Consider the following 24,321-nt stretch of genomic DNA (forward strand, 5'->3'; position numbering starts at 1 on the left):
TTTTAAGTGTTTCTTCAAGTTTTGTTAGGGTCTGTGTCCTGTTAAGGTAGGAGGGAAGACGACGACTCCCTGAGGATGGAATAAGGTTCTTCCCGCCGAACTCCTGTCCCGATGGTGCGTCTAGCATTGTCAGAGGGTATGTGGAGGTGTGTCTCCGGCGAATCTTGCAGGATTCGGTCGGTTGTTCGGATCCGGTCTTCGTTTGTCTATGTTCATGTGTCTTCAAGTTGGATACCTCCGACTATGCTTCTCTTCATCGACGGCGGTTGCTTTTCTGGTGAAGGCCTTAGCACGGTAACTTTTCGACTGTCTAATACAACAAGTTCTGGTGCGAGGGAGGAACGATGATGGTGGCGCTCTTCGACTCGCTTCAGTGCTTGTAGTCGTCGCTAGGTGGTCTAAGGATTTGTATGTAATTTTTATTATTTCTGGTAATTAAAACATCTGCCAGTGCAAAGCAAAGACCTGCCTAGCCACCGAACGGCCAAAGCGAGCAACATCGGCAAAACATCGAGGATATACAACAAGCAAGACAGAAGATCAAGAGACTGATCCTTGGCAAGAACAAACACCCCTCCAGATCCTAGTCATCTCCTCTCAGCCTTCAAGTTGTCTACTCGGTGGATTCCAACCGTGAATTCTGGCATATGCTTCTTCTAGGATCTTCTTGATCTTGATCTTCAGAGAAGCCTCCTTAGTTCTTCTTCGGCCTTGTTTTTTCTGCAGAATACTCCAACTAGTGAGGTAATGGCATATGCTAAAAATCACAACAGCAGGATCTTTTGGAGTTTTCTTCTCAAAACAAGCCTTCTTTCTGGATACTTCAATAAATAATACGTGGGTTCGTGTACAGTCATATAAAGAGGCGTGGATACACTTCTCCTCTATCAGCCAATCAATAATAGAACCAATCATCAAGCCTAAAATTAGTATACGTGAGTCAGCAACTCAGCATCACTTGTAAGTATGTGTGCGTGTGTAGGTGAGCGCATCTCCAATATCATCCTTATTTTTGGGCATGAGATGTTTTTAGGGCACGAGAGGGCAAAAATTGGCCTCCAACATCTGCCCAATCCTAAAAGTGTGTTGGATTGATGTCCATGCCCTCTCAGTGCTGGTGTCAAGAAAAGAGGAAGCAGCGTGGCGGCAATTGTACCGTGGTCGAAGACGATGACCTGCTTGCGCCTGGTTACAGATCCTTCTACTGCAGGGGTCTTCTCTCAAGATCCAGGAATGATGACATAGGGCTCCGGAGATCTTCTTGTGTTATGGATGTCTTAGGGCACTCTAGGTGTTCATGGTCCTTTATGTTTGCGTTTCAGTGTGCTTGTAAGGATCAACTACTTTGTACTGTTTCGTAATTTGAATGAAAAATTCTCAAAAAAAGTTTCACAAAAGCTTTTTGGGCAGCCCAAGAAAGAGGCTCCAAGTATAACAAATATAGGGCAGTTGGGCGGCTGCCGAAAAAATGTGAGGCTGCATCCAGACGATTGCGCGTGACTGTTTTTCTGTCGTCCGCAGCCGAAAACCTCGGATCCGCCCGCTGGCCGGCCACAGCACGCCATGGCCGACTTCGATGACACCGCTACCGACCCTGATATGGTGGCCGCCGCTCCAGCCCTCCTCTCAATGGCCTGCGAAGGCCCTGCCGCCGCCGCCGCCGATGACCGTTGTGGTGGGTTTGTAGCCCCGCGACCGGCTACCGCCATCGGAAAGGAAGATAGCTGGGCGAAGAAGCCCACTACTGCTGCCAAGCCTCGAGGAGGCAGCGTCAAGCGGCCGCCGCGCGACTCAGCAGTTGCGGTCGCGGTGAAGAAGGCCAAGGCGGAGGCAGCCACGGCAAAGAAGGCTGCTACTGTGGCCATGGCTGCAGCGGGTGCCCCGCGACCGCCACCACCACCACCACCTCCTCCTCTGTCCCCGCCGGTAGCCGAGTAGGAAGAGCCGTTGACGCCCACAGTCACAGTCACCGGCGCCCACAACACGCTCGATGATATGTCCGAAAGGTAAAAAAAAAATCTTTTTTTTGTTTTGATTGTGTTTGTAGTTGATTAGTGCAATGATAGGAGCATGTATTGATGCGTTTTATGTTCAATTGTACACATGTAGTGCCGACGATGAAGCATTTTTGAGATATACAAATGTGTCAAACGAAGAACTTGTCTCTCAAGAATTTGAAGAAACCTAATGTGATCATGACGAGCTTGAGTTGGATGGTGAAGAGCTTGATGAAGAGGAAAAGGGGTTTCTCGATTCTATTCCAAATGGGAGAACCGCAGACTGCACAACTTGTGAAGACAAATTTCTATGCACGGCAGGGAAGAAAATTTCTCTAGATGCGTCCGTCGAAACCGATCAACCAAGCTTTACCTACTGGAAAAGGATCAAGGAGTATTTCGAAGAAAGAACACAAGTGGATATGACCGCACGGTTGGGTCTCTTCGCCACTGGTGGGGTACCATATCCGCTGATTGTTTCAAGTGGTTATGTTTCTTGAAGAATGTTGATCACATAAACCCAAGTGATTGCAATGATGATGACAAGGTAGATTGTTGTCTCTCAATTATGACTAACTTTGTTCTCAAAAGTTTCTTGTAGCTCAACCTAGCTCGCTCAAGGGATGTACTGGAGTAGAGGGAAGAAAGTAGAGAAGAATAAGAAATGGAGCCTTCACTTTGCATCATTGTTGGGCCGAACTTGAGCATGATGAGAAATGGAAGACCTGGAAGACATTTGAATTTCCAAGCAAGAAGAGCTCGGTTGGGCATGAGGATGATTCAAGTGGTGACAAAGAGAAAAGGAGTGGCACTCCCAACTTGGTGATGGCTAAGTCCAAATGGCCAGATGAAAGGAAGAAAGATAACGGTACAAAGGCCGGCGACAATGATATCAAAGAATCACTTGAAGCAATTATGAATGCAAGGTAAAATGTATGCCGAGGAGAAGAAGGCTTTGAAGATAAAAGACATGAAGGAGAAGGCGGCTGCCGAGGCCAAGAAGGCGGTGACCAAGGAGAAAAGGGCAGCAGCCGAGGAGAGGTTGGTTGTAGCCGAGGAGAAGAAGGCGGAGGCCGAGCATTGTTGGGTGCAACTAGAGGAGAGGGAGCGGCGGCGGCCGAGGAGAGGTTGGCCGACGAGAAAGAATCAAAGATCATGTTCATGGACACAAGTGGCATGGACGTGAAGCGAAAGTCATTTGTTGAGATTTGCAAAGATCAAATATTGGCGAAAAAGTCCATGAGTATGATGAGCTTGATAAGTGGTGGCATGGGCGGCGGCATAAGTGGCAGCATGTGTGGCATGGGAGGAGGCATGAGCGGCATGGGAGGCATTGGCAGCATGTGAGTCATGGGTTGTGGCTTTGGAGGTACGATGAATGCCATGGGTGGTGTCATGGGATGTATGAATGGTGGCATGGAAGGTAGGGGTGGCGACATGAATGCACAAAGCACGACAACGAAGAAAAAGATGGACATGATGAAGGTAATGGTGAGGATAAAGAAGTTACAAGTGTCAAGGAGAGTTGAGAGACTATGTTACTTCCTCTATGTTGGCCATGAACTTTTGGTTATGTTGGTTAGCACTATGTTTGAGACTTGCATTTCAAATTCATATGCGGAGTTGAAGTTGACTTCATATGTTGTTACTTTATTATGTGTGTAGTGATTTTGCGTAATAATAGTGATGCAAACATTCATACCAATAAATCGTATAAATTGTGGTTGAAATGCATATGCAAATTGCCGGGCGACTGCCCTATTTTAGGACAGTTGTTGGAGCTATTATAGGGCTGCTATTGGAGACAACACTTGCTGGAGATGCCCTGGGGGGGCTCTTGGGGGCGCCGGCGAACTCCAGGGTCCCGAGGCGGCCGCAGAGGACCTGCGTGGACATGGACATGAGGTAGTTGATCATGTACACCACCACCGCCGGCGCCGCTAGACGCGCCAGCATCCCGAGCTCGATCGCCGCCGCCCATGCACGCCTCGCCAGCGGCACCGACGAGTCCGTCAGAATGCTCTCCAGCCGGCCTGACGCGTCCCCGTCAACCATGCTCATGTGGTACAAAAAGTGGCCCTGAAGGCTTTGGGGCGTGGCTGGAGATGCTCTTATGCCCTCATGGGCTCGTCCTCTCCCGTCCATCTCATACTATACTATCTAGGTCATTCGCGTGCCTCCGAGCCTCCGACGGACTGTACGCTGAGAGTTGGAGTGTTGGACCATATGCTCCGAGCCTCCGACGCCTGTTGGATCTTAATTATGGGGGGTTGATTTGGTGAGCTAATTTGTTTACGGGTGAGAGGTTGATGGATTGCAACCGGAGATTTTGAGTCACAATATGCTGCCACTTGCTGCTAGCTACTTCTAGTATATTATTCACTTGCCCACACCGTAGACCGACCGAAATGTTTCAATGAACATGCCATTATTGGACGTTGATGGATTTGACCAAAAGGTTTCACAAAAATTTTTACGGCAACGAGCCAAGCTCGTGTGTCATGGACCGATTTGTTTATGCATGGATGAGGTGTGTACGATACGGCGGAAAAGGAGTCCATCTTTTGTGCGTTGGCCTTGTGAAAGAATGATTTGATCGAACTGTCTCTTTCATTGATGATTCAAGGATTATATACATGGGAACCGTCGCCACGAGCGGTGGCGTCGGATCGTGGGGGCGTGGATATGTCAAACCGTTGCCATACCCGGCGGTTGTTTACACGAAGGGAGGATTATCCCTGATTATAGAATTAATTTAAAACCTAACACTCCCCTTAATCCTCGCTTGTCTTTGAGACTGATCATCCTTGAAATATTCTCCTTCAAAACCCAGTGGGAAAACTGAGAAGAAAATATACAATATGCCATGAAAAACTCCTTCTAAAACCCAGTGAGAAAATAAGGAGAAAACGACATGTATCGTCCATGCTTGCATTGATATTGCCTCATTAAAAACCTTACATGAGAAACCATTTGGAAAAACTCACAAAGGGAAAAAGAGTGCAATACTAAAGATCTCAACAGGTTATATCCTAGAATATTCCTCCCCGGAATTTTGCAAATCTCGTAGTCGTGTCATACCAATTCCAGTTACATATTTATGGAACAGAGAACTTGGTAAGGACTTAGTAAATAGATCAGCAAGATTATCGCATGACTTCGTTTGCAAAATACTTATCTCCCCCTTTTCTTGCAGATTATGGGGATAAAATAATTTCGAAGAAATATGCTTTGTAATATTGCTCTTAATATAACCCGTTTGCATTTGTGCAATACAAGCAGCATTATCTCCATAGATAATGGTGGGTGATTTCAAAGAACCAATCCCGCTTGAACTTTGGACAAAGTTCATCATTCTGTGAAGCCATACACATTCCCTTGATGCTTCGAACAAAGCAATTATCTCAGAATGAATGGTGGACGTTGCCACTAAGGTTTGCTTTGTTGACTTCCAAGAGAAGGCCGTACCTCCGTCTAAGAAGACAAAACCAGTCTGCGATCTGGCATCATGGGGATCTGATAAGTATCCAGCATCGCAATACCCCACCATGGTTCTCTCTTGATTTTCTGATAGAATAAACCAAGATCTTTGGTGCCCTGAGGATATCTGAAAATATTCTTCACACCAACCCAATGCCTTTTCGTAGGTGATGCGTTGTATCTAGCTAGTAAATTAACTGCAAATGCTATGTCAGGCCTGGTGTAGTTCGCTAGATACATTAGTGCTCCAATAGCACCGAGGTAAGGAAACTAAGGTCCTAATACCTCTTCATCATCACCCTTAGAGCATTTCTAGTAGTACCCCTAAACCCTCAAACCCTCAAAAATAACCGCTTTTTTACGGGTTGAGACGAAAAATTCCTAAAGAATAGAACCCCTTAACCCTTAAACCCTCAAAAAAATTTAGAGGCTCAACCCCTATTCTCCTTCCCAGCCTGTAGAAACAGGGGTTGGCCAGCCCAACCCCTCCCCGACCCGGTTCCATCGTCAACGACGCGCGGGAGGGAATTTTCAGCTCCCCCTCCCCGGATCTGGCCGCCGCCGGCCTCCGGCCGCCCTCCCGGCGCTCCATCCCCGGCCGCCCCTCAGCCTCCCCTCCCCGCCCCGCCGCGCACCGTCCCGCCGCCTCCCCGCCCCGCCGTGCGCCCTCCTCCCCGCCCCGGCCGCCCTCCCGCCGGCCGCCCCTCTCGCCTCCCCTGCGCCGCCGCGGCCCGGCCGCCCAGGAGCCGGCATCGAGGAGCCGCGCCGCCGCCCTGCCCTCCCGCCGGTCGCCCAGGCCGTCCAAGCCGCGCCGCCGCCCTGCCCTCCCGCCGGCCGCCCCGGCCGCCCTCCTGCCGTCCGAGCCGCGCCCCGGCCGCCCTCCTGCCGGCCGCCTCCGCCGCCTCCTCCGAGGTAAGGTATGTGCTTTTTTATTCATTTTGTTTCATTTTCTTTATTGTTTCATTTTTTAGCACTAATTAGTGACTGTCCTTTGCAGATGGAGATGAACAATGAGGAGATTGTCATGGACTCGATGTCCGATTCGTCAGATTGGTCGACATCCGACGATTCCGACATTGATGAGTTGTTGCAAGACGACGACGTCGAGATGATGAGCCTCCTCATCGACATGCAATCGTTTGAAAACCGCGTGAAGCTGATGGATCAGAGGAGAGGGTCGAAGATGGGGCGAGTCACCATCTACCGGAACCGCGCTCTCGGACACGAGCATTTGATGGAAGAATACTTCGCGGAGGTACCTACATACCCTCCTCGTCTCTTCCGCAGAAGGTACCGAATGCGGCGTAGTTTGTTTGTGAAGATTGTCACCGATTGTGAGGCCGCCTCCTATTACTTTAAACGTCGTAGATCCGCCGCCGGTATCATGGGGTTTAGTGCATATCAAAAGATATCGGCGGCAATGCGGGTACTCGCTTATGGCATACCCGCGGATTATACCGACGAGTATCTTCGCATTGGGCAAGATACAACTACGGAGTCAGTCCGTAGGTTTGCCAAGTTGGTCATCCGGTTGTACGGTGAGCAGTATCTTCGGGCACCAAACGAGGAAGATACAAAGAGATTAATGGAAATGAATGAAAAAAGGGGATGGCCGGGGATGCTTGGTAGTCTTGATTGCATGCATTGGAGGTGGAAAAATTGCCCAAAGACATGGCACGGAATGTATTGCGGTAAAAGCCGTGATGCTACCATTGTGCTTGAGGCCGTAGCATCTCAGGACACATGGATTTGGCATGCATTCTTTGGGTTGCCGGGAACACTCAATGATATCAATATCCTCAATAGATCTCCTTTGTTCAAAAGATTAATTTCTGGGGATGCTCCAGCTTGCAACTACAAAATCATGGACAATGAGTACTCAATGGGATACTATCTCACCGATGGCATCTATCCCGAATGGGCAACTCTTGTGAAGTCCATCAAGGAGAAAAATGGGGTGCCCTTAACAAGAAAAGAGGCTCATTTCACCAAGGCACAAGAGGCAGCCCGCAAGGATATTGAGAGAGCTTTCGGTGTTTTGCAAGCAAGGTTTGCCATAGTTCGTGGTCCAGCTCGGTTTTGGGACAAAAAAACCTTGGTGAACATCATGAAATGTTGTGTGATTCTACACAACATGATCCTAGAGGATGAGAGAGGGTTAAACCTCCCTTGTTTCTATGACAATGTTGGCACCCGTGTGCAACCGGAAAGAAACCCTTCTCGCATACACGCTTTTCTTCAAGCACATCGTGAGATTGAGGATGCAACCACTCATGGTCGGCTCCGGGATGATCTAGTAGAGCACCACTGGCAGTTGGATGGGCGGCGCATTGGCCCATGATGTATCTTTGTTTTACTTTTCTATGTCCTATTTGATTCGAACAATTAGTGTAATTTGCTCAAACATTGTTGTAATAATTTGAATGATTATTGTTTTATTCGGTGTTGTAATAATAACTAGAATGATTATTGTTTTATGTCAAATGTGATGGAATTTGTGATATGTCATATGATGAAATGTGATGAAATGTGTGATATATGAAATGACAGTTTTAAAGGTTGGGGTTGAGGCAAAGACTAGAACCCTCAAATCCAACCCTTAAAGCAGTTTAAGGGTTGGGTTTGAGGGTTCTAGTCTTTGCCCCTGTTTTTCAACCCTTAAAAGTGTCAAAAACTAGCACTTCTCAACCCTTAAAACTGCTATAAGGGTTTGAGGGTTTGAGGGTTCTACTAGTAATGCTCTTAGGTCTAAATTGGTCTTTATCTCTATCAAGAGATCTGACGACCATAGGTGTTTTTGACGGATATGCTTTATCCATATTGAACTTTTCCAATATCTTTTGGATATAAGCAGACTGGTGAACAAGTATTCCTGAAGAAAAATGTTCAAGCTGCAAACCAAGACAAATTTGGTTTTACCCAAATCTTTCATCTCGAATTCCGTCTTCAAATGATTACATGACTTATGTATTTCTCGTGTAGTCCCAATGATGTTCAAGTCATCAACATACACGGAAATTATACAAAATCCATCAGTGGATTTCTTGATGAACACACATGGGCAATCATTGTTGTTTGAGTAACCCTACTTCAGAAGGAACTCACTTAATCGGTTATACCACATTCTACCCGACTGTCTCAAGCCATATAACAACTTCAGTAGCTTTACGCAGTACATGTTGCGATTAGCTTTCGGATCCGGAATCTTCAGTCCCTCTGGAACTTCCATATAGATATCCGTCTTAAGTGACCCATATAAATATGCTGTCACCACATCCATCAATTGGATATACAAATTCATTTACACTTACAGTGATATCAACTACCGGTACGTGATTCCATGGCGACGGAAACCGTTCCGGCGGCCTCCGAACTTGCGAAGATCACGGGCGTTGCGGTTGTGGCGGCGAAGACCGCCAACACCATGGCGACGGCGACGGCCCTGTCAACGTCGACCGCCGCTACGAACAAGGCGCAGGAAGAAGGACGGGAGACCACGAGGCATCCTCTTACCTTTCCTTTCTTCCCTTCTAGTTCTCTTTTCCGGCGACTGTCGCCGGCGTGATTTGCCTATGTGTGCTCTGGGCAGAGGCAAGTGCTGCTAACGTGTGAAAGAATGATTTGATCGAACTGTCTCTTTCATTGATGATTCAAGGATTATATACATGGGGAACCGTTGCCACGAGCGGACGTGTCCGATCGTGGGGGCGTGGGTATGTCGAACCGTTACCATACCCAAACCGGCGGCTGTTTACACAAAGGGAGGATTATCCCTGATTATAGAATTAACTAGCAAAAGGGCCCGTGCGTTGCAACGGGGAAAAATCGCACATGGTATAGTCGGTCTTTTAGATTTGGCAAACTACGGTTTTCAGTTAAAGCATTACCGACTTGGGCATCTTGAGTAGCATTGTATATCAATGGGGGAGGAAACATCAACAATGTTTATTCCTTTTTTATCAGGTCAGTCTTGTAGCCACTTTATATAGCCACACAGTCTTTTTATTGTCACGTTATAGCTACATACATCAACCCACAACATGCATTCCTTCTTTACTGGGCATGTCATTGTCAAATTATAGCCACACCTCACTCTATGTTTTGTTTATTTCCAAAGAGGCTTGTTGATTGTCTCTTTGAGGATATATATATATATATATATAAATTGGTGAGATCTTGTGTAAATTAGTGAGATGGTACTATTAGTTAATAAGAAAACATTTTTGGTAGACCCAAAAGATGGCCTACCACAATTTGCTTGCCTTGGCCCAACACCGGCCTACCTGGCCACCCTTTTTAGCCGGCCCACGCCCGACGAACCCTAGCGCAGCTCAATCCCCTCCCCCTTCCCTTGTGCCTAAGGGTGATCATAAAAACCGAGAACCAAAGACCAAAGCTGAAAAACAAGAACCAAAGTGGAAAAACCTAGGACTGAAACTTCTTGTTCAATCGGTTAGCGAACGACAAAAACCGGAATTATTTCGTTGAGTTCGGTCGTTGGAATCTACTGACCGAATTCCCAAATTAACTACAGGGAGCTTTTCCCCACCCTTTTTCTCAGCCACAAATGTAATACCTACACCACCTAGAATAAAAGAACCAAGAACAAAGAACGCAACTCTCGCATGATTTTGTACCTTCCCAATAGTGGAAAATCCCTTCTTTTCTTTAAAAATCGACCGGCCCAATTATTTTCTTTGCGGGACATTTTCTAGCAAACCCCAGCCAGCCCAAGGCCCAGCCGGGCCTCCACTTATCCCCACCAATAGAGAACCCTAGCCCGATTCTCATCGCTTTCACACTCGTCTGCCTCCCTCCTTCGATCCCCTCGACCTCACCTAGCGCCGCCAGGACAGAAGCAGCACGCGGCCGACCCCCTGCACTGCTGCACAGGCCGGCCGCTGCCGCTGGCGAGGTCCTCCACCGCCGCCACCCCTATCTCGTGCACGTTATCCTCCTCCCTCTGCGCCCCATCGTCCCACTCTCACTCTCTCTCTGTTCTTCCCTCTCACCCTCTCTCTGTTCTTCCCTGCTGCTGAAGGAAGCCATGGCCGCCTCCTTTCAGTTCGCGCCGCCGCTGTCGGTTGCCCTCGCCGATGCATTCCCGGTTGCCCCGTCGCCGGCATCCCCCATTTTCGATGCTCCCCTCTGCTCGTCTTCTTGTTGCCCCCTGCAAGATTGCGCCGCCATGGTCCGTGGCATCGACGCCGGCGAACTCCTCGCCCCCGGACGACTCTTCATTTTCTCCTCCATCTCCGTGCGTGCCTCCTGTCTCGCTGCCACTGTCTGATGCGACGCCCGAGCGCAGCAAAAAGGATTGCGGGCTGAATACTTTAAAATGCAGCGTGTTCTTTATAACGTGCTTTATTATTACTAGCAAAAGGGCCCGTGCGTAGCAACGGGAGGAAATAAATCACATACCCATATGTTGTAGGTCAAGTTGAAACAAAAGGTGCCACGAGAAAGACTGTAAAGATAAAATACTGAAGATTTAAGTTGGACGAAAATCTTGTTACAGAAAAAAGAGCTAGTAAAGAGAATGCAATACGTACTCGTTCTTTTTCCAAGATTTGATTTATGAATTCATGGTCGATGCAGTATATCACATCACTGGCTGCTTCCATATTCTCTCAAGGCAACGTTTATATTATGCTAATCTCGTATCCCGGCACCTAGCTAGCCGCCAGCTATATAGGTGATGTTCCAGACAACTTGAGAACGTATATGAATTGGTGAGAATTAGTCTAAATTGGCGAGGTGGGACTATCCAAACAAAAATATCCACGCATCATCACATCAGTATGCTTTCCCTGTTGGCTACTGACTTAGCACACAACACCTTTTTTTTAGGGTACTTAGCACACGACACCTGAGGTTACAGGTTCGATCTTCACCTCAGGCATCCTTTTTTTTCGGTGGCTTGCGCGAGAACTGGAAACATGACTTGTGGCCCAGGCCCAGCAACGTAGCTACGAACAACCTACGACACATTTAGCCTATACTTACGGAATATCCTGACGCTCACTGCGGCAGAATGTCGAGCTAACGCACAGAGGCGAGCGACCTAGCGATCATGATGGGCCGGCCCAACTACGAGATAGTACACGCGCTACAGTATCCTTTTTGGTACTTTCTGGAAGGTTCCTGACCGGTTTTGGGAACCTTCCGGAAGGTTCTTGAACCGGTTTTTTCTTTTTCTGTTTATTTTTTTCTTTCTCTTTTTTTCTTCTTTCTTTGTTTTTCTGTTTCTTTATTTCATTTTCAATTCCTTTTTCTTCTCTTTCTATTTCCTTTTTGTTCTTCAGATTTGCAAATTCCTTTCTGTTTCTTTTTTCTTTTCTTCTTTTTTTTTTCTGTTTGTTTTCTTTCTTTGGTTTCTTATTTCATTTTCTCTTTTTTTTCAAAATATTCAAATTTTGTTTGCCTTTCCATAAAATGTTCAATTTTTAAAAAAATGTTCTCAAAATTCAAAAAAAATTCTCATTACACAAAAAAGTTCAAAACTTTCGAAATTAATATAATGTACCAGACTTCAATTATTTTGTTCACGTTTTCAAAAAATGTTCGGGCTTCCAAATTTGTTCGGGATTTTTCAAATTTGTTCTCCGTTTCAAAATTTGTTCTCAATATTCAAAAAATGTGCGTGCTTTAAGAAATTGTTCGCGCTTCCTAATTTGTTCTAAGTTTCAAAATTTGTTCTCAAGATTAAAAAAAATGTTCATGCTTTAAAAAAAATCTGCGGTTCCAAATTTGTTCTCAAGATTAAAAAAATCCGTGCTTTAAAAAATGTTCATGTTCAAATTTTTTTCTTGATTTCAATATTTTGTTCTCTAAATTCAAAAAATGTTTGGGATTTTAAAATATGTTCATTTTATCAAAACTTTGTTCAAGCTTTTTAGTTTTTCTACTAAAATTTGGAAAGTGTTCGCTTTTTAAAAAACACTTTTTCAAAATAATTTTTGCATTAGGAATTTGAGTAAATGTTCGGATCTACATTACATTTAGCTTCGCACGCCATGGCAAACCAAGAATGTGTCTATCGCGTTGGCTAGGGTAGTGCATACAAAGATAGGTGGAATCAGACGATCGTTTGATGATCAAACGTAGGAAACGAACTGTAATATTAGTACCACCTCGGATATAGAAAATAATATAGGTGAAAAAAACTGAAAGCGTAAATTCACGGCAAGAAACGTATTGTGACGGTGAACCCACGGAGTCAATCCGTGCTTTATTATTAGGGAGAGATTATTATTATTACTAGCAAAAAATGCCCGTGCGTTGCAACGGGTAAAAATAAAAAATGCGTGCACCTTTGCCTGCTAAAACCACTATAGCACCGCTATAGATGATTAATTTTCCACTGTATAAATAGAGTGGAACAGAAGTTGTTGAGGAATATTTAATCTAGAAGATATGTCATTTTATTCACTGTTCGGCAAATATGATGCAACAAAAGCTAAGAATTATGTGACTGATAAATCACATCTTGTAGAATATACATGACCATTGATGTGGATATAAATATTAAGGGGGAGCATAACTACTTGGCTTTTTTCACGGGTTTAATAGGGTTTTTATTCCATAGTAACACGGTTATAATTTAGAGGTAAGATTTTCTCTATACATGAAGGTTCTAGATCCAACCACACAGTCATGCTATGATACGACTATATCCTGCTAGGCAATCTGCAACCTTTGTTCCATGGACTCACAAATCCCACAATCTCCCTTCAAGGCGTCTGGTACAGAACAGGCGATGTACTCCCCATGACCCTACCCTTTGGTCATGCGATTCACGAATCAAGTTGATTAGTCGACTGCATGCATGAAGCACTGATTTAATCTCCCAATGGGCTCACGAATCCCACTCTCTCCCTCAAATATGCGTGTCTAGATTTAATCGGAGAGCCCCCACTCGTTCCATCATGGATCACCTCATAATTAGCCAACATAATTAGCCAACATATAATCCGATGGTCTCTCTCTTCTCTTCCTTTAATTCCACCACAAACGCCTCACAAATTCTGTTTAATTTAGCCAACATATAATCTAGTAGATTTTCTCCCTCTGTCCCAATAAATCCAACATCCATGTCTCATGGATCTTGGGTAAAACGTATATAAATTGACGCGAATAAGTTTAAGGGAGCAATATGGGACTAATGATAATTGATTGTTGCAGCTTATACTCGACGGGAAGTTATAAGCTCGATCCCTAGCGAAGTATTATTTTTTGGCGCTTCTTTTTCATGACTTCCAGCAAAGCCCATTCTTGTTGCTGACGGCTCAATAGAGAAGACCTTTTTTTTTGCAGCTGAGAAACAATGTAGCTTGTAAGAAGTACGCACGAAATGAACCGAAAACATAGGTACTTTTTCTACAGACTTGTACATGTAGCTAAGTTGAATTAGGATTCTTATTATGGCTACCTGCATGTTCAGCTGGCCCACAACCTCCACGTCTGGCTGTAGTCTACAACTAAGAAATAACTTTGCTTTATTCACAACAGCTAGCAGACTCAGCTGGCTAGAATGGCGTGACTTCAATTTCAGGGTTAGCGAGGTCACGTGTTCGAATTCTTGCAACGCGGTTCCTTTTCTTTTTAGCTTTTCCTTGGATGTCCACCTGGGTGAACCCACTGTATATATATATATAGGAAAATTGCCCGTGCGTTGCAACGGAAGAAATCGATGGGATGCACTGTATATATATATATATATATATATATATATATATATATATATATATAGGAAAATTGCCCGTGCGTTGCAACGGAAGAAATCGATGGGATGCATAACCGGCTACGTGATAGGGTTAAGTGCTTTTATGGGAGGCTACCATGGGAGGACTTTACCTGAAAATCAGAGATCACAGTTGATAAGGAGGAGCCGGGGGAGGCCAATGGCATGGTTACAAGCGGTGGCAATAGAGCAGTTGAGCTAGTCATCAATCCACGCAACTGCATGAGCTAGAATTTTTCATGACTATTATTTTTGTACTGAGTGAATTTATATTTATCATAGTCAGGATTAATAAAGCTCGAGAAAATCTGACATTAAAAGAAAGTAACTTATTCTTTTAGTATGTACGCACTTCATGCCAACCCAATAATTTAGATGCAAGAATGCGTTGAAGGGACATGAAACTGTGCTCCAAATAGGTCATGTGATCTCCAAAGAGATTGACGTCCTATATGAAAAATGAAAACATGAACATTGTATTATTTTTTATGGCTAGTCATTTTCAAAGAAACCATGATAGAGAAGCTGCATAGCAGATTACTTGGTGGCATCAGGATAAAGAAATATAGTACATTATATGGCTCAATTAGAATGTAGATTGCTTAATATTGATCGCCGACCACTAATTTAGGAAGTGCATAGAGCTGTCGAAATGATAATTAGAATGTTGAATGCTTAATATTGACCGTCAACAATTAACTCAAGAAGTGCCTTACTTGAGAGCAGCTAACAAATTAGTAGGAGTATATGTTCGACCAGTTGCAGCTACATTATTGCATAGATCTGCAAGAATACTAAAATGACTTGCAAACTACTTATGACATGAAGCATCCGTGGGAGAGAAGAAAAACTGATTTAATGAACTGAAGACGGTAAATCTTTAATAAGATATGTGGCACAACATATACAAAATCGCAGACTGGTCAAGGGATCCAACTTTAGAGATTGATAACTGAAATTAAACGCATCTTTTTTTTGTGGGGTGAAATTAAACGCATCTCATTTAACAGTTTCAGGTCATCTAACTCTCACAATGAAAAGCCATAAATACAGTAATTAATTTACAGCATGACATATTATACGGATATTGTCTTTCAAAAATTCTAGCCTAGTTACGTTTCTTCTTTGCTTGAACAAAACATCATAAAAAATGCTAAAACATATATATTCTTTAAAATTCAGTAATCCATGTCACACAACCCGAAGAGAGAAGAACATAACTGCTAGTCGGAGGTCATCAACTAACATGTTCAGTGTTTCACTTAGTTAACTTTTGAACACTTGTATCCTTGTAATTTGGAACTAATCGAGCAGAGAATAGGAAGTAAAAGTATGTCCTCTCTCATGAAACATAGCTGTACAAATCTAAAATTTAACTAATAGAATAAGAATGCACTAAGCTCGCATGAAACATATTAGTGCAAGTACTACCTCGTTGATCTGCCCCCTGCTTTTGCTTAGGCCCTCTCCTCCGTACTAATAACTCCTTTGGATGCTTCCGTCTTGTCTGCTTGACGGGGGAAACAGAAAAGTTCTACAGATAAGTCCTCCTGTCTATGAGATTTTCGGTTTTTATAACATAAGACTTCTCTTAAAATTCATCGATGCTTTTTGTTGTTATTAATTAGTAAGAAGAACGCTCGTCGACGCGCGGCTATCAGTGTGCATCGCCTCAGGCGACGGCTGGCATGACCTTGAGCCACTGGGCTTGGTCAAGCGGCTTGCCAATTGCATAGATGATGAATCCTGCGACGGCGAAGACGAAAGCCGGCTTCTGCATCACGTTGTACATGCGCCAGCAGTCGAGGCTCCTGAACTCATCCCACTCGGTCAGGATGCAGACGGCGTGCGCATCGCGGACGGCCTCGTACGCGTCCGATGTGACGGTGACGGGCTGCCCGGCGGGCTCGCCCACGGCCCACCGGCTGCAGGTGGCGAGGGTGCGCGTGGTCCCAGTCAAACTTGTTCATGGCGAGGTCACGCCTCACCTGCGGGTCGTAGATGCTAACGACGGCCTTGTCGCCAAGCAGACCTAGGCACATGTCGATGACCGGTGTCTTGCGGGTGTCACCGGTATCCTTCTTGAAGGCGAACCTAGCATGGCCACCTTCTTCACGGCGACGGTGTTGAACATGGAGGAGACAACACGGTAGATGAAGCGGCTCTTGCAGTCGTTGATGCCGATGACCTGCGGCCTGCCTCCATGGACGTCCTTGAGGACCTTCACGTAGACATCCTTGAGGACCTTCACGGCGGTGCCCTCAGCGAGGAACCTCCCGATTGGACAGGATTTGGTTCAGGACGCCATGGCCGTTGTGGGTGAGGATCTTCTCGATGGCTTTGGCGGTCTTGACGGTGACGGGCACGGTGAACTTCTCGACCATGATCTTGTTGGAGTGGGATATGTCGACGATCATGCATGCGCTCACCTAGTAGGTCAGGATCGGCCCGCGGCCTTGCCGGTGCCGAGGCCGCGGCTCTTGGTGGGGGGTGTTGACGGAGACGGAGACGAAGTCCGCCTCGCCGACGTCGGTGCTGAAGAAGAGGTTGCGGCCGCGGCCGCGGCACTGCTTGGCGACGTCGTCAAGGCCGGTCTCGTAGATGGGGAGCCGGTCGCTATTGCAGCCGGTGATCCGTGCCTTGGAGATGTGTATTAAACCGATATTTATGAGAGAAATTAGAGGAGACGTGGGATGAAGAGTTGGACTACAACTAAGAGTCTACGTTGAGAGGGGAGTTTAACATGCCGAGAAAGACCAAGATGAACAGACGGAACAAAAAAAAAACTGGACACAACACACAAACGTTATTTATTTGAGTGTGGGTTGATTCCTAAAAACTACAGGGACTTTTCTGCAAAAAGGACGCGACGGTGAACCCGACAAAGTCAATCCGTATATAACAGGCACCACCAGAGCACCTACACCCACCCCCTCCGGCCATCGAACCAGAACTCTATTTGTTCAGGTTTCAAAATTTTGTTCGAATTTTTGATATTTATTGACGATTTTAAAAACGTATTCATATTCAAATATTTTAAGAAAAATCGTCCACACTTGTTTTCAAGAATTGTTGAAAATATTTAAGAAAAATAAATAGACCTGTCGCTAAACTACTTTAACTGGGGCGCTGCAATTTGAGCATAATCAACAGCTAGCTCATGTGGTTGGCGTCCCTGCTACCTAGCGTGAGGTCGTGAGATCGAACCCATCATGTGTGATTTTGTTTTTCGTGCTATTTTTACGTTCTTGTTTCCTGGTTATGGGCCGGCCCGATTACGTACGCGAGGTTTCAGCCAAAGCTCGACTGGGCCGGCCCGATTACCTACACCAGGTATTAGTAATTCCTTGCCCCGGTCGGACGAACCACGCCACGCCCCACCCGAGTTTACTCCTCCGCCTGCCGAAAGGCAAGCAACGTACACACTTCCGTGCCTGTCCAACGTAATTTTTATTTTCAGTCAAAATAAAATTACACCGACGGTTCGTTCCTAATTCCCACATCCCACAGCTCTCGCCCCCATCTTCCTCGGAGAACCTTCTCCCTCCACATGGCTGGATGCGAGCGGCTGCTCCGATCAACATCGCGACGGTTTCGGCGAGTTGATTTGGCTGCGGGAGGATTCGCGGCGTGGTGGGTGGCCTTGGCGGCGTGCAATACTTGGTGGCCTGGTCAACGGTAGGCTACACGGCGGGCGGAGGGAGAGGAACGGCTCGCCCACCTGCAACCTCGTCTCCAGCAGGAATCGAGTAGGGCCATCGCTCCCCCACCTCACTCTCCACCAACAGGCTGCTAGTACTTGATGATTGCCACTCGTACGTGAGTACCACACCAGCCACCTGCAACGAGATCCCCTATCTCCAGATCCAAGTTACCTGAATTTCATATGCCTCCCAAGGTTAGAGAGATTTTGATTTCGGTCCAATTTCCTCGACATGTGACCCTGTTTTTAAAATACATAGAGAATTGTGACCCATCTTTGTTACTGTAAGCAGTCTCGATTGTGAATATCCCCAATTGCGTCAATTTTTTCTTTCTTGCATCGAATTGTCTGAACCAGTCCAATTTTTGTTATGGTGGATTAATACTGGGTTAGATTCTATGATTCTGTGATGGACTTAAACTCAATGTGAATGATCTGATGTAGGCAGATTCAGTTGCAGGAGCTCAAGTTTCTGTTCTTGGTTGGATCAATCAAAATCTTGTTTATGTGATGGTATTATGAAAATAACAAGTGGAGGCTTCATATTGCAGGCAACAAGAAGAGCACGCATTAATTATATTCTTATAATGCTGGTCTTGTTTGCTTTCAAAGTAGGCTGCCCATGCATTTTTACAACACATACTCATGACAAATGGTTCGGGGTTCATTCACCCATTCATCTTTTCCTACTAGCTTTTTCTCATCATTGTGTGTGAGGGAGCTAGTTCTCTTTGTCTTCATGTGCTTGACGCATGGGGTGATCTTGAGCCTGAGTCCAGCGATCTTCTTTTTTTAGTTGGTTGTGCTACAGATTTTTGTTTCAGGTTTGGGGGTCTAGTACTGTTTTTCATCGCAGAAAGGCCTGCTAGTCGTCCATACATACTACGGGCTTGCTTTATTTGCAATTGCTCTTTTCTATGCAATTTTTATCAATGCTGCCTTTTCTTCTTCAAGAATTGTGAAACTGTTATTAAAATCCTACTTGTTTAATCAGATGCCTAGTTGTTTATTTTAATTTCAGTTGACTGTCTCATATATTATTTTTGAAGGTATCACCACGAGAAGGAGAAGCAAGGGGAAGCTACATTTCCAAGCAGATGCCAACTGTTGCAATTGGAGTCTATAACTTGTTCTCATGGTATGCACAGTCGTTTATGTACTTTCCTGGGTTTACATGCCCATATATTCTATGCTAGTTCATCATAGCCGTAACCATGGTTTGACTGTTCGTTTCTATTTACCAGCAGTCATGTATTAATCATTTTTTAATTATTTCTCCATCCTAATTGATCTTGCACTTATTGACTAAATAGGTGAATGGATATTTTATCTTGTATGCTCTGTATACAAGTACTATGTACTTCAATAAATACTAATGAAAGTACAAAATTGACATGCAAAAAAATTGGCTCACCTTCTGTGTGTTGCCAAGGAATAATTTCTTATCCATTATGTGATGAATTCTCAATTTTTCTTTTCTGATCATGCTCATTGTTGCTACCCAAATATAAAAGTACATAAAATTTGGCACATTTACTGAAACAAAAATTCTATCTGTCCAATATCTACTTTCTGGTAGAGCTTGCAGACTTAGCATGTATTTTACCGAAAAAGGGTTGCCCCCCGCTTTATATTATAAAGCAAGCATCACCACATACATCCGAGCGAACCGATACAAACACACCCACCACGACACATAGCACACGCCCAAGGCAAGATACAAAGGTGCCGGGCACCGACACACCACTCGGACGACAACCAAGCAAACTAGAGATGAACCAAGAAGAACTACTTGGAGCCACCGAGGAGGGGTGAGACGGACAAAGACGGAGCAAGGACTCCAGGACGGTGCCTCCCAAAAGGGTATGACCACGGATAGCCGCCACCGTCCGATCCGAAGATCAAGTTTTCACCCGGAGCCACACGGAGGAGTGGGAGCACAGCGACGGAGCCTTCAAGAAGGATACGACGTCTGTCGACGCCGCCGTCACAGAACAGCGCAAAGCCACCGTCGCAGACCCGGCCACCAGCGAGGAGGACCCCTAAGGACCGCCACTGACCACCAAGAAAACTCACCAGGGAGCCCATCTGCGCTGCCGCCGTCGTCCAGCCGGCGGGACGCCTGGATCCCTACTAGCACGCCCACCAGCCACCGCTGCTGCGCCTCCACCACCACCAGCCGCGGCCACGGTAGGAGCGGACGCCCGCAGCCCGCGCCGCCCTCGGCCCGCGCCGCCTCGGCCCAGATCTGGCCGTCCGTCGCCGCCGGATCCCACCGCACACCACTGCTGCTGCAGCCCCTTCACGTTGCCGCCCACAGCCCGCGTCTCCGCCGCCGTCTGCTGCCGCCGCGCCGCCACGCCCCGAGCCAACGTCGCGCCGCCGCCCGACCCTGAGGCCCGCGCCCGCCGGGTCGAGCAGGGGAAGGAAAGTGCCCCGCCACCGCCAGCACTGGCCGGGCTTTGCCCGCCAGTACGTCGAGGCGGCGGCGAGGGGAGGGAGGTAGGAGGAGGGGGGGAGCTGGAGGCGGCGCTAGGGTTCCCCCCCCCCCCCCCCCCCCCCCCCCCCGGCGCTCGCGGGAGCGTCACGGGAGGGAGAGGGAGAGGGGGGGATCCCTGATGGTTTCTGTCTCGGCACTTGGTATTTCTTCCATGCGGGGTGTTTGTGTTAATGCCTGAGTGGGAATTGCTGCAACAGCAGTGATACACTTTGGGAGAAATCTGGGATAAAGGAAGGTGCAGGCTCAAAATTTCATTCACTAGTTAGTTTTGAAATAGTTCCTGACCGTAGTTGTTCCAGAATCCTGCTTTGTTGCATTTATTACTAATAAGCAATCAGATTTGCGGGTTCCTACTCTATATTGGAGCTTGAATATTTAGCACCTCTTTTGGCACATTCTGTAAACAAACAAAAAAAACATGACTTATGTTTACCGCATAACAATTAATCCCATAGGGAAGGTCCATGTCATCTTTTTTGCTTCAGATTATTATTATTGCCGTAAGGCATTGATCTTGTTCATCTTTAACCTATTTACATGTCTCTCAGAGCTATCTTTTAAAATATGATTAATTACTTGTAAGATGTGTATTCCTCAGGTGATTTACGATTTTAGTGATTATTTGTGTGCTTGTCCATTAAATGATTATCCAGTCTGCTATTGATAGCCCATCGTTTACAAAGACAGTTTATGGGCTCCAGATTTATTTCTATTAATCTTGTGCTTCTAGGAATTGGTGGTGGCAGTCGTCTCAAAAAGACAGTGAGTGCAAGGCGCTGGTTTCCTATGATGTTCTGTTATGCAACACCGTTTTGCTTTTCATTCGTCGTCCAACAGATCAAAAGTAGTCTCAGAAGTAATGAAGGCTGTGCTTGACGCCTGTAAATTATCTGATTGACGAATTCTGAATCATGTGGTCCTGTGGAGACATTTTTCCAAGTTCCCTTGATATACTATTAAACCTGGTAGGTGTATAATTGTATAAGTACACCTATAAGCGTCATCTGATATAGTGGATGCTCTCAGTCAATGACTATACTTATTGTCGCCTTTGTTGTATGCTCTTCCCTTTCTTTGCAACCAGTGGCATTGTTTTAGTTCTGGATCTTTCTTAAAAGAGCAAGTTGTATATGTCTCCTAGTAGAGAAAAGGCAAAGCCGTATACTACCTCTGTACCGAAATACTTGTCGTTAGGGAAAACAAGTACAAGTTCCCCAGCAACAAGTATTGTGGTACCGAGGGAGTATTACACTGAATTTATCAAGCAAGCATGCAGTTCTTCTATGACTACAAATGTTTTGCAATAATATATAGGAAGGAATCCACGCATTACCACTACATTAGTTCATGACTATGATGCATGGGAAAGGAACTATGGTGGTACTGTTTATGCCATTTATTACATGTAATTATCAGCAAATTATAAAACATTGGCAATCCGAAAAAACAAAAAATTGGAATTTCCTGTACGTTCAACTTTTGCAAAAATGCCTATGTAATCTTACGTTGGCTAGAGTGGTGGGGATTGGTGAGGTAATCTTACAACTCATGCACTGTTTCTACGTTAGCTAGTGGGGAGGTAATACGTTAGCTAGCTAGTGGGCAGGTAATCTTACGTCTCATGTAAGTGATTACGGGAGGCTGGTTGGTTTGCGGTGGCGCACCATCTGGCTAATAGTCACCCTGGGTGACGAATAGGTAAATTAACTGGGACACCTAGGTGCCTGGGCACCTTGTTTGGGTCAATCCGTTAAGCATTTGGATGTAAGTGACGTGCATCATTATTGATTTGTTTCCTAATTTACTCCATGCAAGACTTTCCATATATACGAGATAGCATTAAGCGTTTGATTTTTTCCTAGTTTACTCGCATTCTTTCTACAGTGACACTTTCTACTCATACAATTCAAATAAATTAGATTCGGCAACCATCTGATCATCTACGTTCAATTTTGAATCATTTTTTCTACTTGAACTTAAGACATGTACATGTACGTGTTCCTAATTTCCTTTTACGTAATAAAAATATTTGTTCATACACACATACCTGATACCCATGTGTACATATTATTAGACCGTGATACCAGTTGATGGGTATCTAATTAAAATATGTACAAGTTGGTGTTGGTATTATACTTAATAAAAATATACACATACCTAAAATATTTTATGTAACAAAAAATACACACATACTCGTGGTATTATACCTAACAATAATATTCCGGAATATACCTAATGATAATATACCAGTTGGTGGGTATTATACCAATTGTTGGGTATTATACCTAATGAAAATATTTATGGGTGTTGGTATACCTAATGAAAATATTTATGTGTTGGGTACATATTATTAGACGATACCAATTATTGGGTATCATATACAATTATTTGCGCCTATGTACTTCAAAAATAAGTAGATATAATACCTACGTATTTTTGGGGTATGTACTCATGCATTTCATGTCGGGGTATGTAGTTATAGGAAAATACGATGAGTACGCGCATACCTAAAAAATATCGAGTACTTTCAATTTTGTGTATCCATAGATATTTGAAGTATGCAGTTGAGTATTATACCTAACGAAAATATTCATGTATGGGTGTTATACCTAATCAAAATGTACACATACCCGGGTATTCATCCAATAAAAATATACACATACTTAAGATACGCTTGTGTACATTTTGGTAATTCAGTCAAAATATGAATCGTGCATACCGTACTAACTACGAATAGTTTTTCCTACATTCCTACGGAGTATCACATTAATTTCTAATTTCTATCTCCTGTTATGTCTATCAACATGCAATGTTGCCATGCATGCTACTTTTTTCTTTCCCACGAAAGGACTCTTGCCATGTATGGTGCATGGAGTCATATTTATGGCATTCTTTTTTTTGCGGGGTATATTTATGGCATTCAATAAGTATTTATGCCACAATTAATTTGATCATAAATTTGTAATGGAATAACCAGTTAACAACAATACCCGTTACAACAGCACACATCTAAATGCGATCGAGTGGTGGAAAGGCAAGGAGCCTGGACACCTAGGTGCCCCAAACTGTTGTAAATTGTGTGGGGCACCTAGGTGCCTGGGCACCTAGACCCATTACGGCAAGTCATATCCATTAGTGCATGCTATACAATCCACGTAATAATAGCTTTCCATATTCTGTTTGCATGCATTATTACCATAATGGTCTACGATTGCTTTCCAAAAAATAGTATTCTATTTATTTGCTAGCAATAGTCCTTTCCAAAACAAAATTGTACGGTGTTTCTTCTATACTAATACATGCTAGTGTCGGTTCTACAAAAAAGATGGTGTATCTACGTATATACACAAGATATATTTAATTTCAAGGTATCTGAACTTTTAAGAAGAATTAAGGCCAGTTTGAAATTTTTAACGACTAATTTATCTGTATAATTTAATGTGACCAAATAATATATATGCAGTACGAGCCTTTCCTACTATTTCAATGGTCAACAAAAATATAATACGTCATCCTAGTTATGTTTCTTACTTTTAGGTATGTAGAAAGCATGTGCGTACCGAGAAGCAATAGTTTTGCCTGTACATATACCTAAGATATTGTATCCATATACGTTTTTTTAATAAGGTGAATCATGTTGTACAATTGTTACTCAACAGGTATTGGGTGCTTGTATTTTGGGCGTTGTCATATATACACATCAAATGTATGATACCCAATATATCGTATGACTAATGTATGATACCCCATATATCATATGACTAATGTATGATACCCATGGTTTCATATACCCAACGATGATAAGAGTACAACAGACCTCCTATTCGGTATACGTTGGGTATACCCATGGTATCATATACCCAATGTACTGTATCCCTAATGTCCACAAAAAATATGT

General features: G+C 44.6%; 1 long non-coding RNA gene and 2 pseudogenes across 1 annotated transcript; 1 reads left to right on the top strand and 2 right to left on the bottom strand.

The window, feature by feature from the left end:
• Window positions 1–15,791: 15,791 nt before the first annotated feature.
• On the bottom strand, window positions 15,792–16,354 carry LOC141021095 (UDP-glucose 6-dehydrogenase 2-like; annotated as a pseudogene).
• Window positions 16,355–16,405: 51 nt separating this feature from the next.
• On the bottom strand, window positions 16,406–17,772 carry LOC109783871 (UDP-glucose 6-dehydrogenase 1-like; annotated as a pseudogene).
• Window positions 17,773–17,779: 7 nt separating this feature from the next.
• LOC109783885 (uncharacterized) lies at window positions 17,780–21,554 on the top strand. The gene is made up of 3 exons (XR_002237765.4): window positions 17,780–18,118; window positions 18,973–19,061; window positions 21,154–21,554. It is a non-coding gene; the product is annotated as an uncharacterized lncRNA (long non-coding RNA).
• The last annotated feature ends 2,767 nt before the right edge of the window (window positions 21,555–24,321 follow it).

The sequence above is a fragment of the Aegilops tauschii genome, chromosome 3 (genome assembly GCF_002575655.3).
Source record: "Aegilops tauschii subsp. strangulata cultivar AL8/78 chromosome 3, Aet v6.0, whole genome shotgun sequence".
Taxonomy (NCBI): domain Eukaryota; kingdom Viridiplantae; phylum Streptophyta; class Magnoliopsida; order Poales; family Poaceae; genus Aegilops; species Aegilops tauschii.